This window comes from Papaver somniferum, chromosome 8 (assembly GCF_003573695.1).
Source record: "Papaver somniferum cultivar HN1 chromosome 8, ASM357369v1, whole genome shotgun sequence".
Taxonomy (NCBI): Eukaryota; Viridiplantae; Streptophyta; class Magnoliopsida; order Ranunculales; family Papaveraceae; genus Papaver; species Papaver somniferum.
The window spans coordinates 82,593,166-82,612,181 of record NC_039365.1 but is presented as its reverse complement, the minus strand read 5'-3'; the positions used below and the strand labels follow the sequence as shown (position 1 = coordinate 82,612,181).

Here is a 19,016-nt window from a genome sequence, read left to right as displayed (position 1 = left end):
ATATGAGTTTTTTTGGGACCACACCATGTAATTCATCTCCCTCGTTCAAATGATATAGTTAGCGGTTCCAATTTTGTTTAATGAGTGAATATTCATAGCACATAGGCAACATATCATAGACTACTTCAGATGCTTACATTGTCATCAAGCATGAAGACGTCCAGGCTGGTGACCTCGATGGTCCCCATGAAATCTAGTTCATTCCACTTTCTTGAGATTCAAACGCGAGTCATCCATTTTGTGCCTTCCTCGGCTTCACCAATATGGGAGAAAGTTTTGTAAGTGTTTGCAGAACTTTTGGAAGGGTTGTTGACAATCTGGGATCCCATTTGGAAATACTGATAGGGTATACACTGCACAAAATTGGAACCAATTCAGTTCATGGTATATGTTAAATTGAACCATATATGAAAAAAAAAAATATTAAATGGGACTTATTAGAGTGATGGGTATGGCCATAAGGACTTATACCCAAGATGCAATGCAGAACAATCTAATACGCATAAGAAGACAATCATAATAAACAAAATTGAATCACCTAAGATGTTTAGTAATCCGATGATGTTCTGAACACAACAATTTGAAATTTACAATAAAGCAATAAAATTATTAGGAATTCAATTGGTAGGAACCACTCATTCATAGATTTGGCAATTGTAGACAGGAATCGATAAAGTAAGAAACCCAAAAAAAAAATAAAAAATAGAATTGACTGACCTAAGATTTTCTGAACACAACAACCGAATACCCTGATGATTTTCTGAACACAACAATGCGACAGAAACATGGTGTGATGATGAACTCGTCTAGGGTTTATGTAGGGATGCTGCTGCATGTAACGGATGAAGAAATTATTAGTGGGTCTTTAAAGAAAACCCGTTTTTGTTTCCTTAAATCAGAGGAGCTAGGTAAGAAGAGAAGATTAGGTGAGGATTTTGAAACGTAAGAGGGAGGAGATTTGTTGCGTAAATTACCGCTGATATTATTGGAATGATAATGATTTCGTAACTGACGGAGATGGACTGATGTGAGCGGTTGGATGCGAGCGCAAAACGTGGGTTGATCCTGAACCACGATTTGTCTCTCCACCCTGAGCGAAAATGAGAGCAAATGTTAGCCATCGATCATAAAAAAAGATCCTTTTGAGGCCCGTCGGATTGGCAAAAACACACTTGTTTTTGTTAGAATGATAACTGCATGTGCTCCAAATAGCACACACATTACATGATAAGATATCTAACTTTCTCCGTAACAAGTTTAATCAAAATAGGAAACGAAGTTAGACACTACAAAAACTTATGCGTAAAACCACTCAACAATAGTTAAATAAAATATGCAAACATTAAAGAGAATTATCCTTTTCAGTATCGTCAACCCCCACGTCGATCGCCACAGAGCAACTCGTACTGATAAATTTTTATAAGTTTGACTAGAAATGTTTAATTACATCCACTTAGCTTTCTTAGGTAAGTGCTAACTGGTCGTTAGTATGGTACCTTTCCTTTGGTAATGAAGTTTCTCTATTATAGTTCATTCAAATAAGATACAAGAATTAATGAAATAAAAAATGAAATTCTTATTATTAAGTTTCAAAGCGTACTCTCCTAATGGACCAGTACGAGTACATCTATCTTACAAAAACAAATGTCTTTTCGCCAATCCAACTGCTCTGAATTTACTTTTTTAATTGATCGACGACTCCAGTTGTTTTAAAAGTGTAAAAAAGTGAAAGAGATAAATCCCGATTTAGAATGCACCCACTTTCAACTACCTAATCCAACGTTTGTGAGCAATTCAAGCACAAATGCTTACGGATCATTATGCCTCATTGATATCATCGCTACGGTTTCTGAAACGCTATGGTATATGTAACGCTCAATCACATGTTCACGTGTATAAACTTCTACAGTTTAGTATTCCATTCCCACCAGCATGTCCACGAAAGGATTATTGGTTATTGGTGTTGTTAAGGTAAGCATCGGGTTCTTCTCCCTCGTAACCCCTATATTTTTTGGTATCTTTGGTTTCACCATTTCATGAGTTGTTTGTTCACCTCTAATTGTGATTTAATCATATCTGAAAGAAGTGTTTCACTAGTTAAGTTGTTAACCCTCAATGTGTATTTCACTTTTTGTATTGAATTCCGATATTTGGGTTATTGTAAAAAGTCTTTGAGGGGATGTCTAATCTGATTATAAGATTTTACTTTATCTCAGGTTTATCTCGGTATGGCACCTATACGAATATTTTCTGCCCTCTCATATTATATGATCAACATCCTTGGTCTGAGTAACAGAGCTGATTGTACGTTTTTAATCTCTCAAGATTACTCGATCACTATTCTAAAAGTTCGACACTGTAAGTTTTAATTTTTCCTAAATTTGTATTTGATTTAGTTGTTCTCAATTGGTTTTTCTTAAATTTTGATGTGTTGCTGCAGATTTTTGTTGATATAGGGCTGATTCGAGATTAGCATCCATCTCAGGTAAATTGAACTACCATTTTTAATTCTTGTGTTTGTCAAATCTAAATGGTATGTGATTGTTGTTTGCTTAACCATATTGTCTGAATCTGAATCAATCCTCCAACAAATACGTTTTCCCCTATTTCACTGCTCAAAGATGAATATTATGAATTTCCCTATCAATTAAGGGTCGTCTAACTTGATGCACCAGCTGAAGTTGATTTCTATTATTCGGTTGGTTTTACTTTAGTTTCGTGGTAATGTGTTTGATGAAATGACTCGAAGAAATGTACATGGTTTTGAAAAATATATTGATGAGTTTGATTGTGTACACTGTTTTGAGCTGAAAATAAAAATCAGAACCATTGGTGTGTTCGACCGAGTATCCTTAACAATTATTCATAGATGGTATACACCAATCAATTTCATTTTTTGGAGAAGCTCAATAGCCCTGGCTTGATTATTGATTCAAACTACATTTTTCGTGTACAATCAATTTCATTTTTGGGTGTATGCCGTCTATCCTTGACAGAAAGTAGCCTGCCATTTTTTTATTTGTTGGTGGCTAACTTCTTTTAGTCTGAAGTTTTCCTTGTCTTTGTTATACATAAAACAAGATTAAAAACAACATACAGTTTGTTTTGGTTAATCAGGAAGAGGACATAAATGTCTCTATTTGCATAGCCCGTCATTTTTTATTTTTTTTTGGGTAACATCATTTTGTTTTTCCGGTTATTACCAGGCTTCTCATGATTGTAACTTTTAATTTCTGCAGAAAACAGAAAACTCAATAGCTTAGAATGAGCTGCCCCCGGTCTTCCACTGGATAGATATGAAAACCTCCTCACAGGCAAGTTTAATACCCTTCTTAATAATTACGAAGATGATTTATTTCTTTTTACCAGTCTGTCTACTTAGGCGAAGTTATTGTTTGTCTACTTTGTGTTTTGCTCTGCACATTATGGTGAAAATAAGCTATTAAGAAAGTAGGAACTGAGGTTCCCAAGGTAAATGGCCATGCTATTTTCATAGTTTGGAGTAATGAACACCATACCCAAGGTGATGGTTTTAGTGTTGAGAATGATGGCTGGAGTAATGATTTTCGTAGTCTATGTGAAGATCTAAGGTGGTTGTATCTTTTGAAGAGCTCTTGAATGTGGGAATGTACTACCAAATAACGCTTACTACGTTTAACAAGAACAAGCAAACCAATCCGAGCTTCATGGTGACCGGGTTGCCTTACCCTGGACAACCCCCACCAGCCACTCCCTCAAGTCTTGTACTCACAACTGCCAAAGATGAATGAGATCCCGAAGTATAAGATAATTAAAATACCATCCAGAAGGACTTGGTTAGATTCTAACATGACGCCGAACTCCACTGTGGTTAGCAGTGTTGAATACTGGAGGGCATGGATCTTTTAGTTTTTAGGAGTTTCTTAGTGTTTGTCCTTTCTACAGTTTATGCTTCTTAAAATTCCAGTAAACAGTTTCTATTATATGCTCTTTTTTTGTCGACTATTAGTACCTCTTTCACATGGATCAATAGTTAGGGAAAGAACAGTTTGTCGCCGGCCATTAGTACTATCAATCTGCAGGCACAGAACAATCTACACTTTAATTAGTCAGATTTGAAGAACGAGTTTTAGTCGTAAACGAGAAAATTGGGAATGAGCTGTAATGGTATTAATTTATGTCACAAACGAGAAAAATAGTTCTAATCATGTTGAAATTGTTGTCACCTGCATTAGAATTCAAATTATATCATCTGCTCAAAAAAATTGGTTTATGGTTTGGAAATGTTCATACATTTTCACTGGGTCACAGTGGAAATTTTTTGAACGATCCATTATTAACTTTTTGGTTTTACGAGCATTTGTGCTTAGACATACAAAGACTAACTCAGTTCGGGTTAATTAAATATGGGGCCACTATTTAACTCCATTTTGCTTACTGCTCAACTGAAGTCGTTAAGAGTGTGAGTATAATAGGAGTAGTCCTTTGTATGAATTATCATTTGAACCAATCGGAACATTTTCCCAGAATCGTGAGTTATCTCGCTCTTATTACGAATATGAATCTGCAATAGGTTGATGAGTAGAGTGCAGAAGATTGGGAAAATGAAAGAATAAAGAATGGCGTAATTATTTGATTCTACTACTATGTGCTTTTGTTCTATTTTTAATTTAAGTTGGTCGAATTTGTGTTTTTTCTCATAATGGATTTCGTCAATCTGATTTGATTTTATATGACTGAATTATATTTTCATATTTTGGGTTTTTAGTAATGAATGTTGGTTTCTTCATCTTATTTTTCAGCTGTGAATCTGATGCCATTACCAGATGAATTTAGAACCCTTAGAGGATGCATCCTCATCTGTTTTCGAGAGATGTGATATAACTTATCAAGGTTAAACAGTGGTTGATAATTTCTTTCATGGTAAACCCTACATAAACCCTGCATCTTTGCAGTTGGATCGATGTCGAAATAACTTAAGCTTTTTAGTAAGTTCTTATTTGAATTTGTTGAAGGTCATAGAATGGTGCATTAGTGGATTTTAAGGAAAAAAATTTGGCATCACAAGCACGACGATAGCTAAATAAGTACCCATCTATTCCGCTTGCCATTTGATATCATCTTTCCTCTTTGTCATATGGAATACAGAATTTACATACTCTCAAAGAATTAATACAAATTTGTAAGCTTATAAATTTCTATCTCATTGATCCATGTTGGTAGTTCATATGAAGATTTGTATTTATCTGGGTACCCTCTTGGTTTGTACGCATATCTTGGGACGAAATTAGTAGATATGTAAATATTTCTGTTGTCACTCATTTTGGGTAAAAGAAATCGGAGGTTTGTCATGAGTGGGTAGCTTTAGGATTTGGCGAGTCTCATAATCGAGGTCGTGATACAGGTTTACTTTGCTTTGTATTTGAATGTCACTGCTCCTATAAAATTTTCTTGAATTCGGCTTATGGTTGGGTATAAGTACCCAGCAGGAATTTCGTTACTTTTTGTTTCTTCCTTTTTTGAATTGATATGGTATTAAGATTGTCCACTTGGATAATGGCACCAGATATTGAGTTGTAGAGGAATAAATCGGCTGACAAACTTTGTGGAAATTCCGCATCAAAAGCTCTTTGAGTCTTGATTATGCCAGAAATCAAGAGAACAAGCAATTGATACATTACAAAGAAATGAGGCTAACAAAAGCGGACTTATAATTTCCCTGTTAAGAATAAATAAGTGATTTTATATAGTCTTTGTTATTGATGTTCAAAGTATTATTATTGGCATTGTCTGTATATTCATTGATGTTCAGAGGTTTCTCCAATTACCACCAGCTCCATCTTTGGAAGCATATAGTAGGCCTACAAGTGGTACGCCGTTCAGAACATGATGATGATTCTTAACAACCTCTTGAAGTTGTTGTTAATGCAACTCTCAAGTCCAGCTTTTACGCTTAGAGGGATCATATCTCTATCTCCATTATAAAATTATCCATAGAAAAATATCCAGGAAATGTTTGTGGAGATTCTAGTGGTAAAGGAAAGAAGGCAGAGGCTTGGAATATAAAGAAACAGATTTCATGGACGTGGAAAGAAGGTGAACGTTGGTAGCAAGGAATGCGCATGGAGTATTTATGCCCGAATGTGAAATGAAAAAAAAAAGAAGATGATTTTAAACAGCCTAAGAGTCCTCATTCCTATGAAAAGCAAGGAATGCAGCTTTCGAGAGATGGAGCCAGTAGTTTGTGGTCCTCTTCTGCAAAGCATGGAACGGGATCAATCTGCGGTAAGCTGACTTTGTTTTTGTTTCTTATTTTGAGTAATTTTGCTTATGATGATCTTTAATGAAGGCAGTTTCATCACATACTCAAAACAAAAAAAAATAATCCAAATACTCTTTCCAATCCTTTCTCATACAATTCACTTGAACAGCTTATAAAACATTGCAAGAACACATCTTAGCATGTTGAAGATTTATTGTAGGAAGTTGCAGATGATTCAAATCATACGAAAATACAGATTAATTTCACTCATCGTGTGACTGAGCTGTGATTCATCCTTTGTGTTTTCAATTTAAATGAATGAAGACGGAATGTTATTTGGGAGTTTTCTAGGGCATTGGCATTATAACATTTATCGAATTCGAAACATTCTAGCAGATTACGAAACCGAATTAAATTTTTGGTTTCCATAATCTAGAACAACAAACAATTCCATTTCGTGTGATTTGCAGAGAAACCACAGATGACAAGAATACTTCGGATGAGGACAACACGACGACCCCTGATGTATCCTACTTCAGTAATCAATGACGATATATCACCATGCATTCAGACGTACGCTGTTACAAAATGGATGTATAATGCACATTGTGGAGCACTTCACTGGATTGATGAAAGGCTTACAAAGTCATATCACAAGGATCCTTTGTTGGGCTTCTGCTTTTTTGAATGAGAGATAAAGATTGTTGGACTTGAGGGTACCTCCTAAGGAGATGGAATTCCAAAAGAAGTGCTAAATAATTAATGCCTATACCAATACTACAATCGGAAAAAATGGGTCATTTGTCCAAATATTTTTAAAACATGGTTCAAATGGACGAGTATTATGGGTGAAATGGACACCAAAAAAATAGTAAGGATGGAACTGGATTCATCCTGACTTAAACTTAAAAAATAGCAAGGATGAAACTGGATGCATCCTGATGTAAATCAAAAATAAGAAAAAATATTTAAAAATGGGTAGGATGAAACTGTTTACATCCTGACTATTTTTACATTTTTGTCCTTTTAAAGTTTAAACAGTATCAAAATCTAAATGTCCTTTTCACCCAGAAATTGTTGATTTTAGTCTTTTTAACCAATTTTGTGTACTACAATAGTGTGCTGCCGCAATTTCCTGTAGTAAAGATGTTAATCATAATACATGAGAGGGCAAATCATGTGATACTGATAACTTATAGAATACATGTGGGTAAGGTGCGTTAATCATTTTTATTAGATGCTTATAGTTTCCAAAGTTAAGTTTCTGCAATATGGTAGCGTGGTTACACAGCTGCTACTAACCCGTATTCATGATGCTATTATTTTTACTCATCGATGAGTCATGTTATGGGACAGCGCGCTTATGCAATTTTAGTAATGATGAGCTTTTGTACCTGCATACTGTAGTTTCGCCTGTTCAATTTTCTTATAACTTTTACTGCTTTTATCCCTTTTCAGCCAGCAATCTGACTAATCCATATTTTTGCAAGTATAAGTATTCCCTTGACAAGGTATACGCTGATATATTTCAAAAAAAATATTCTTGAAGTTCTTAAATATTTTTTATGTCCATGCATTATATACTATGCAATCCTTCATTTTCTAAGTATCACCCGAGAAGATCTCAGCTGGATGTCTCGAGAAGAGTTGTTTTGAACAATCTGCCAGTGTCCCAGAAGTAACTCTTCTTATTTGTTTAGTTGTATTCCTTTTTGTTGTTTTTGCTTCTTTTTTTTTTGACTGAAAATGGCAAATTTTATAGGAAAAAACTCAAGTCACTAAAATAGTGACAAGAAAGCTACAAAGGATCAGTGAAGCACTGCATCCCAATTACAAATGAGAGTTGAAAGAATTTTTTTTGAAAAATATCAGTATTCAAAATCCATGAAAACAACAAGCATTTTACTGCAGTTATCATCTGCACTGCATCCCAATTACAAATGAGAGTTGAAAGAAATTCTTTTGAAAAATATCAGTATTCAAAATCCATGAAAACAACAAGCATTTTACTGCAGTTATCATCTGCACTGTATTGGAAAAGCATTTTTTTCTCTTAATTATATGCGTATTCTCTTCTTTCCTTCTTCTAGAGGTTTGAGGATTGGCTTTATGTCCACCTCTTTTCTGTTTTTTCTTTTCTTTTTGATTAATAGAATCTCTTTGCGAGTTCTGCCAACAAAAAAAATAAATAAAAAAATAACGTGCTAGCTGTAGAAGTTTTTTCCAGTTGATTTCCTCTTTCTTAAATTTAAAAATTTCAATGATTAATCTTAAGCAATACATTGGATAAATCTTAATCTTAAGCTCTATGTAACTGAGGGCAATACATTGTCTAGGAACTATGGAAATAAACTGAGGGGAGCAACCGGAAGTGTGGCAATGATAGTAGTAGACGGAAGGGATAACCTGAAATCAAGAAGAGTGGAGGAAAAAATACCTGGCGTTTTTAGGGGCCACTCAAAAGGATTTAGGGGCCATCAATTTATACCCAGCCAAAGACTCTAGTTAAGGGGTACCCTATATGATATTGAAGTTACATAAATGCCCTTCTGGTAAAACTATATAAAAACCAAATCAAAAACAATTCTACTCATTTCAACTCGTCTTCTTCCAGTTTCATATTATCTTCCGATTGTGGAAGAAAAAAAAATTTTCCTCGTTCAACCGAAACATCGCCGCGAATCGTAAAATCAAAACATCGTCGATTCGATTATAAAACAATGGATAAGAGAAATGAAACCCGCAGACCTAGAACCAAAAATGTTGCTCGGGGTATCGATCCAAACATTGGAATTTTAGCAAGAAATAAAGAAATTCTTGCTGCAAATGAAGAAGAACGCGAAGAACGCGAAGAACAAGTACCCGGCAATGTAGTCGGTGGTGGCGATTCCGAGACTCAAACACTTCGTCAACTTCAAATGGCCCCAATTAGGTAAGAATCTATCATTTTTGGGGTTTATTTCGCTTTAATTCGTCGAATCGAGAAAAAAAATTTCTAGGGTTTTCGGTTATTTATCCAGATTCGGACGATATGCATGCTCATTTACTTCCGAATGTAGTCGTGTTCTTCATTTTTCAAGAACATCGACAGTATTCGGGAGAAAGATTTGATGATTATCTGCCGATATTGGTGGCCATATCTTCCTGGATACAAACTGCTAATAATCAGTAGTTTAATGAATTTTTTGGCTACCGAATATATTTAAGTAGACACAAAGTATTCGGAAGAACACTCACTACCGAATGTATATATTGAAAAAATCTCAAAATTTATGATATAGGAAAAATCCCATTTTGGGGCCAGTATTTATTCGGAAGACAATATAATGTTTTATACCTCCGATTGTGTAGGATAAAATTTTAGAGTTTCCAAACTCCAGTTGATGAATATTCGGTTGTAAACGTGTTTAGTTATATTCTGATTGTTTTTCATTCGGAAAAAATATGTGTCTTCTTACTTCCGAATTTGTACATTCGGGTTATAGAGGTGCACTTTTTCTTCCGATTGTGTAGGATGAAAAATTTACAGCTTCTGAACTCCAATTGATGTATATTCGGTTGCAAATATGTTTAGTTAGATTCTGATTGTTTTGTATTCGGGAACAATATGTGTCTTCTTACGTCCGAATGTGTACATTCGGGTTATATTTCCATACTTTGTCTTCCGATTGTATAGTTTGTAAATATTGTTCCTTTCTTTGTTGTTTAGACAAAGTCGAGAAGGGAGGAAGAAAGTGACAGCTAGTGCTAGGAGGGAAAGGAGTGCCAAAGATAATTCAGGTGCTCAACAAAGCGAACAAGAACAAAGCAGTCAACAAGGAGTGCAACCAACTGTTGAACAACAAGGCAGTGAACAAGGGGTGCGACCAAGTGTTGAACAAGCCGCTCAACAAAGTGCAGGACCAAGTGTTGAACCAGTTGAACCAGGTTTTTTCTTTAACTCTATAACTCACTCTATAGTTATTCAGTAGACAATACATATGATGCATATCCATAACTCCAAATGACGCATATTCGGTAGGAAATTATCCATCTCTTTTCCCGAATGTTGGTTATTCGGTGGTTAAGTACTTACTTTGTTTTCCGATTATATAATCGGAAATATTCTTTTGATATTATAACCGAATATACAGGCCAGAAAAGCTATAGGTTACTGAATTCCAAATGACGCATATTCGGTAGGAATTGATCCATCTTATTTTCCGAATGTTGGTTATTCGGTGGCTAGGTACTTAATTGTTTTCCCGATTATATACAATCGGAAATATTCTTTTGATATTAGAACCGAATATACAGGCCAGAAAAGCTATAGGTTACTGAACTCCAAATGACGCATATTCGGTAGGAATTGATCCATCTTATTTTCTGAATGTTGGTTATTCGGTGGCTAGGTACTTAATTGTTTTCCCGATTATATACAATCGGAAATATTCTTTTGATATTAGAACCGAATATACAGGCCAGAAAAGCTATAGGTTACTGAACTCCAAATGACGCATATTCGGTAGGAAATGATCCATATATATTTTCGAATGTTGTGTATTCGGTGGATAGCTACTCAGTTTTGTTTCCGATTATATATAATCGGAAATTATGTTTGGAAATTACTACCGAATATACACAATCTATTTACTAAAACTTTGTTTCTTATGTATATAGGCATGGATCTATGACCACTTCCCTATCCTGAAGTTGGCCGGAGAGAACCCGGGGTGGTGCAAAGGTACTCCTAGAGGAACAAAGTATATATTTGAAGACAACCGTTCTAGGACAAAGGAGCAGCAGTTGATTCGCATGAGGGAGATTTTGGACCAATTGAAGGCCTCAGACGTATGCTTTGATCCATACAAGGAAGATCGAGTCAGTGGGCATATACATGTTCGGTCGAACTTTGGTTATCCGTAAAATCAAATCCAACACTATTGCGGCGGGTTCAAGTTATAATTGTATCATCAAAGACAAACCAGCTGGTTATGATAGACTGGTGCGTGTTCTTATATTTTTGTTCATTTTATATTATTCCTATAAATCTTAGGTAATTACCGTTTGATGTTATGTCATTACGTATAAAAAACAGGTGAATAGGTTCAAGCGTGTTTCCAAAATGTTAACTGCATGCTTGAAGAGTGGAGATCCCATGCCAGCTGAGAAGATCAAAGAGGCTAGAGATCTAGTTGATAATATGGATAACGAAGATTATGCTGCCCAGTTTGGGGAGAAAGTCACGAAGAGGCATCAGCCCAAGGTGGCAGTATCAAAGACGGGTAAAAGAACTCGAGCTTCATCGAGCGCTGAAGCTGCTCCAACTGAAGGTGCTCAAACTGAAGGTGCTCAAACCCGTGGTCGTGCAGGACTGGGAGGTAGTCACGGTCGTAAAGTAAAGAAGAGCAGATAAATGACAATGATTTTTGTTGTACATTCGAAAATTTGTTTGGGTAACTAAGTTAGACAAGTTCAAATGACAATGATTTGTGTGGTATATTCGGAAGTTTTGGTAACTAATTTAACTTCCGATTATTTCAAAGACAAAATTTGAAAAGTATAAGTTTTTCCAAATTCTGATTTTTGGGCCATCGTACATTCGGAACTTTATAAAAAACCTATCCTCCGAATATCACAAGTTCAAAACAAACCACGCCATGGCTCCAGGTGGTTCCAAGGGCCAATATTGAAGGTTAGACATCCCATATTCGGAAGTTTTGGTAACTAATTTAACGTCCGATTATTTCAAAGACAAAATTTGAAAAGTATAAGTTTTTCCAAATTCAGATTTTTGGGCCATCGTACATTCGGAACTTTACAAAAAAATTATCCTCCGAATATCACAAGTTCAAAACAAACCACGCCATGGCTCCAGGTGGTTCCAAGGGCCAATATTGAAGGTTAGACATCCCATATTCGGAAGTTTTGGTAACTAATTTAACGTCCGATTATTTCAAAGACAAAATTTGAAAAGTATAAGTTTTTCCAAATTCTGATTTTTGGGCCATCGTACATTCGGAACTTTATAAAAAACCTATCCTCCGAATATCACAAGTTCAAAACAAACCACGCTATGGCTCCAGGTGGTTCCAAGGGCCCATATTGAAGGTTAGACATCCCATATTCGGAAGTTTTGGTAACTAATTTAACGTCCGATTATTTCAAAGACAAAATTTGAAAAGTATAAGTTTTTCCAAATTCTGATTTTTGGGCCATCGTACATTCGGAACTTTATAAAAAACCTATCCTCCGAATATCACAAGTTCAAAACAAACTGTTTCCTGGAACCAAACAACACCATAATCGGAAAGAAAGTTGACTCATAAAATAACCGAATATTACAATCGGTAGGTTGTTTAACAAAATAATCTACCGATTTCGTATAATCGGCTAGTTTTTATATTAATAATACTCCGATTACATCCATTACATAAAGTTCAAACGGCCTTAACCTTACAATTTCGTCAAAAGCACCTAAATCCATACTCCTAATTGACCATAAAAGTATTAAAACAGATCATAACTTCCAGTGACCATAGAAATTGTCCCTCTTGATTTTGTAGCATCCTTCATGTTCAAATCGTTTCCCGTAGAGGTCCACATACCGGCGATCCGCAAGATTTCTCTGAAATTACGAATGAGTAACAAGTTAGTACTAACTTTTGTTAATGTGAATTGGAGTTACAGAGATACTTACTCGTTTTTCATACGTCCACCAAGGAAAAGCGTTCCTAACAAACCGTTCCTCATCTTCAAGTTTGTCAATCTCCTTATCTAGCGCATTCTTTCTCATCTTAATGTCATTGGATGATCTTCGAATTCGATTACCATCTAAGGCCTCAAATACCATTAAGATACGGTTCCATATCTGCTCTTCGGATTCCGATTTGTGGAGCTTGTGAACACGATCATGAGTAGTTACCACAACCCACGCTCTATAAATAGCACAATCTTCTTCTTCGGCAAAAGCAATATCCATGTTTTTTGTTATGAAAATTAAAACTGAAGAGAGGAAAGAGTTTGGTGCAATTGGGGTGATAGATATGAGTTTCTTTATATAGGTTTAGGGTCCAACGGCTCTTTTTGTTTTTCCCAAAAACTCCAACGGCTAATTTGACGAAAGTTGAATGTGGAGAAACCAATAATCGGTAGGTATTGGATTTAGCATATCTATCGATTATGGTAGCTTTCAAAATTTGAATTTGCGGCAACTTATAATCGGTAGGTTTTGTAATATATTTAACTCCCGATTAACGCTGAATCCAAAACACGAACCAAGAAATACTGCACCTCGTATAATCGGACGTCTGGCAAATATTTTGGCCTCCGATTGCATTCGGAGGGTAACAATGTTATCATATCCTCCGAATATATAAGCGTAATTTCGCCATTACGAATTACGCGAGATAAGGACTGGCTACATTTTCTTTTTGGGTGACCTTTTTTGTTTTATTGTTGGCCCCTAAATCCTTTTGAGTGGCCCCTAAAAACGCCAGGAAAAAATAGTCAGCCAGTTTAAAAGAAGATTGGAAGTTTAAAAGAAAGGGTAATGAACCTTGACGTTTAAAAGAAGATTAGACGGTGACACCATAGTCAGCCAGTTTGTCATTATAGACATGTTCAGTAAGCTGTGAAATTTGTCACTAAAAGAATTCACAGCTAATTCAAATCTTGTAGGTGCGTGGATAGGCTACATTTCAAAAAACAATAGTGGTACACAACTAAGATTCTTTTGTCATACATATCAATGACCTCCACCATCCCATATCTGCTTTGATATCTTGAATTTTTGGTACTTCGGTAGAAACTAAGCAAAAGTTTTGCTTAGGTTTGAGGTTTTGAAGTGCGTACAATAACATTCCATCTAACCATTTTATACACTTTGGTCAGAGTCGATGCCAAAGACATTTATCTAAACTCTCCACTGTACTATAATCAGCGAGAAGAAAACATGTTTATATAATCAAAAAGGAAAAAATATGTGGCTGCGACCAGGGTACGAGAAGAAAAATACGTAAATCTCTATTCCCGACTATTAGAAACACCAGTGTAAAAATAAAGATATACTCATACAATGGATATGTACGTCCACTTATGTTCACTAATACCATCAGCAAACAAAAACCCGTGCCATTACGGCACGGGCTATACCCTAGTCTATATTATAAAAAAAAGTGTTGTCTATGTAGCATGTTAAATCCGACCATAAATTTAAGGGAGTGCTGTCTGTGTCGTCATCTCACGGCACGGATTGAAAGTTAAGGGAGGGATATTTTGGAGCGTTCGATCAGAAGACAAGACAAGAAGACGTTTCCTAGTACAATATACAACTCTGCTTCTTACTCGCGGCTAACTGGATTGCTGTTTATAGAACAAATTCTGAATCTAACTGGATTGCCGTTTATGGTATCTTTGTGCACGCTCTATATAAGAAGCCTTCCCCATGTTCTTCCTTCTTCTTCGATGTCGTTCTCTGAATTAAATTGTATTGATTGGGGTTTGTTGATTTTCTTCAGGTTTTTTTACAGGGTCGATGTAGAATCAGAAAGATGTGCAGTTTTTTACAGGGTCGATGTAGAATCAGAAAGATGTGCAGCTTTCTAGGGTTGTTGTAACCGAATTCATGCATGGAAACGATTAGGTATTACTATTATTTATTTATTTTGTTTGAAATTTAATTGATTACCAATCATATCTTCTTCTTCATCTTTTCAAGCAGCTATCGATGGAAAACAGAACACAATACTGCTGTGTTTGATTAGGGATTAATTTATATCCCGAGAAAAAAAGTAGGGTGTTTGAAGCAAATGGAAAGTTTTGATTGATTAGGAATTACTACTCATTAGTTTTTGACTGTGTGTAATTTTGAGATGGTAGCTACAGATTTTAATGATTTTGTTGGGGTTCAATCTGAGGATTTGTTTTGTTTTAATTCGGTTCTTTATTGTTTTGCTTTTTCTTGCCGGGTTTGTTGATAGACATGGTGGTCTATTATTCAACTGTTTTGATTCTTTTGAAAGCTTTCATTATTGGTAATATTGATGATTCTGTTGAAGATCTTTGATTCAAAGTGGGTGGCACAGAAGTGATGCACTGAGACTATGATGATTTTCATCTAAGGATTTTATATGAGGGAACCATCTTTGAAGCTCAAGGGTTTATCTACACGAGGCTCAATATCATGACTTAACAATACCAATGGTTTTAATGCAGGTAATCTTCTTAGTAAAAATATTTGCAGTTCGTTGATGAAGAGATTTTCTGTTTCGGCGAAACCCTATGCTATATGCTATCTAATTCATGAAGGTAATTTTTTTTATCAACTTCACTTCTAGAACTTTGTATTTATGTTCATGTGCATAAGATAACAAACAAATCCAGTGGCATCTATTTGCCCATAAGCGTCAACAGGGAGAGTGAACTTGCCTATCAGAACACACAAAATTCCCTCAAGTCTGTTTAACTTTTTTTTTTCTTTTTTATGAAGCATAATCAACTTATTATTGCGAATCCCATTTCCTCTCCAATTATTAGTTTTTTGATTATATATATATATATATATATATATAAATATTTGTTTTGAATAGTTGATCTCAGATTACTGAGCGTCTTCGACATAGTAGTTTGAACATGAGTATTTTATAGTTTCGACATTGTTTGAGAATCTAGGTTGTATTCCCAGTACTTTGCATATCCAATAGCAGGCTTTCATTAAGATAAACCTTGATGTCACTCTAAATTGAGTTAACCTACTAAGCTAACCTATGGAACTGTGTATTATATGGAGTACAGAACTGTGACCAGCAATTAGAAAACCTATTCTTGAAATTGAAATATATAAAGTCAGTATGGGAGTCTTACATTTGATATCTTGGATACAGTTTGCATTTTTTCCACTAATACTTGAATCACTGTTTTTCTCTCTTTTTTGTTGTTGAAAAGTACTTGATTATTAGGAAGTGAAGTACTTGATTATTAGGAAGTGAACTACAAGTCTAGGTCAGTATAATTTAAGGACATTCAATGAGTTGCTCAAATATAGCATGAGAATGGATTATGCTCCCAGTTATTCTTTATGGAAAATATGCTTCTATGATTTTACCGGTTGGAAGTTTTCATAAAGGTAATGGCACCTCTTTCATATTATGGCACATTAGAAGTTTAAGTACAGACATATAATGGTTTTCCTCTTAAATTTTGGCCATATCTCTTTTGCCGGTTGGAAGTTTGCATAAGGTAATGGCACCTCTTCAGTTGATGCAAGTTGAAAGCTTACCCAAGTTTTGGTATGCACCGGCCTTGATCTTTTAATTGTTTAGCTTTACTATTTTCTTTCAGTAATCTCCACATTTTCATACAACTGTATCTACCATTCAATTTCCATCTGCAATCTTTATAACAGAAAATCACAACACTACGTACATTACGGATGGAGTTTGGTAAATAGTAAAGTAGACTACTGTTTCAGCGCTCTATACACAATATCGGAACTAAGTTAAAATTAGAATTCTAAAACTAACTTAATTTTATAATTAAAAACGACTAACTTACAAGCTCAACCAAATCACAACTAATTTTAACCAACTCACAACTAATTTTAATATGGATATTATGTTGGATCCCAAATTTTCTAATCAACGCTCATCAACAAAACAGCAAGACCCCAGGCTCCAACTAAGCACAGGGTTTTAGATCCGGGCTACCATGACCAAACTAACTAAACACGGTATTATAACTTTGCTAGAAAAATCCTATGGGACTGATCCCCAAGAGGCAATAACAAGTTTCAATAGCCGAAAGCAATTTACAACAAGTCCAAGCGACCATGCTCCCCATCACTGTCTTAGGCCATGGTCTTAATTTGACGCGCCACTAATTCTAAAATTTACACAATTGACATAACTATCATCTGCTGGAGGCTAATGTTTGTTTTTTTTCCCCAACCAATAACTTTCCTAATATAATTAGGTTACCTAAAATAACTTCTTAATTAAAAATGACTAATTTTAGTGCCAACCATTAATACTTGAAAGAATTTACTGGTCCATGGCACGGGGCTGTAGGCCCAATTAATTTGAAAAACGCTTTGAATTAAAGGGGCAACGATCGGGGCTGTAAGTCCCAGTTAATTTGATAAGATCAACAAAACACCATATTTATAGACTAACTCTCTAGATTTCAACCCAACTATGACTAATTTTAATTTAGAAACCACGTTTAACCATAAATTTTCCTATCTACGGATGGGTTGTAGGCCTGACTAATTTGATCCGACCAACACCTGGGGCCGCAAGCACGATAAAAAGTCATCAAAAAAGTTATCGATATAATAAAACTGAGCCAACATAGTCATTTGTATGACATAACTCACCAACAAGGATACAGACTGTAAACTGAAAAATCAAAAAGTGTTGCTAAACTCCGATAATGAGATTCTTACGACCCATCCAACCGGTACATTGAACTTCGGGTTGTAGACCTGATTATTATGGTCTAACAAACTATAATATGACACGACTAACTAAGTACCGGTATCGTACCTAATGGTTGGGGCCATAGCCATGACCCGCCTAACTATACACGGCCTCTATCACTAAAAGGTGATTGAAATTTTGTGAGAGGATATTTACCTACCAACCAGACAACAAATAAAATTCAAAAAGAGTTGAGTCCCGGTCGTAAGCCGGGGTGGTACCTAGTATATATATATAGAGTACAAATGTAGAGAAGAGTTGGACGACTATGATAAGGGATAAATATCCTTCTACCTGAGACACTTCAAGGTGCAACCGTGCAAGTGTCTTTCCCTTACTAACTTTGTGGGTCCCACAAGTACATGTGTTACCCGATGGATTAGCCACCTATCCAACCTTTACATAATATTCATGTTTATCTTCTTTTTAATTTTCAGTAGGAGGTGTTAGTTTGCAGGAAGCAGGAGCTGTGGGATTTATAGAGAAACAGAGAGGGAGATTTATAATTTGGAGGGAGGCTTCTCTAGGTCGATAAAAAGAGAAAAGAAAACGTAATAAGAGTAGTGTGTTTGTAATGAAATATGATAAGGAGTTGGAATAAGAAAAGATAAATATCAAGAGAGAGCTTAGTTGATTATGATTTTAGGATTAAAAAGTACAAATTAGAGAAGCTCTGAGAAGAAGAGTTTCTATAATATCAGTAGAATATATGTTGAGAGTGAGTTATGGTGTTCTTGAAATTTTGAAGGAAAAGGTTGATGTTGATTGGTGATTTGAATTAAGGATGCAAACTAGATAAGCTAATACAAGGTAACCTTTCTAATATATTCTTATATGATATTATTGATTTGGATATGTTCTAGATATTGATAATAACTAAAATCAATCATGTTCTTAATATTTGAAATCATGATTTTATGTATGGGTTTTGTATCACTGACCTTTATCTAGAGACATTTATAGGTACCTTAGAGTAATAACTGGACCTAGCCCGATAAACAACATTTGTCGTACGACGAGAGAGGATTACATGGATATAAGGGTTGTCCAAATCGGTTGAGTGGAGAATTAGTGGTAGGTCGGGAAACCTACAATAAATATACTGTAAGTGCACAACGTCTAACTAGTAGACAATGGCAAGTACAGGTCGTTCTCACGAGGAGTGTGAATATACTACTACAAACTAATATCAAAAATAAAATAATCAAAACTCAACATTTCAGACAATTGTGGAATTATAGCAAAGTAATAATACGTAACCAAATATGTGAAGGTGTTAAGGTTCCGGGAATCAGTTACAGGTAAATTATTGCATTCAA

At 35.3% G+C, this 19,016-nt stretch overlaps 2 long non-coding RNA genes across 3 annotated transcripts; both read left to right on the top strand.

Moving 5' to 3' along the window:
- The first annotated feature begins 1,885 nt into the window (after positions 1-1,885).
- Positions 1,886-3,314, top strand: LOC113302903. Of its 2 annotated transcripts, none has more exons than XR_003337180.1 (4): positions 1,886-1,971; positions 2,217-2,358; positions 2,441-2,485; positions 3,240-3,314. It is a non-coding gene; the product is annotated as an uncharacterized LOC113302903 (long non-coding RNA). The 2 variants fall into 2 exon arrangements; XR_003337181.1 differs by lacking the exon at positions 1,886-1,971 and adding an exon at positions 2,010-2,096.
- Positions 3,315-14,529: 11,215 nt separating this feature from the next.
- Positions 14,530-18,502, top strand: LOC113306895. The gene is made up of 3 exons (XR_003338884.1): positions 14,530-14,629; positions 14,740-14,864; positions 15,437-18,502. It is a non-coding gene; the product is annotated as an uncharacterized LOC113306895 (long non-coding RNA).
- Positions 18,503-19,016: the final 514 nt, after the last annotated feature.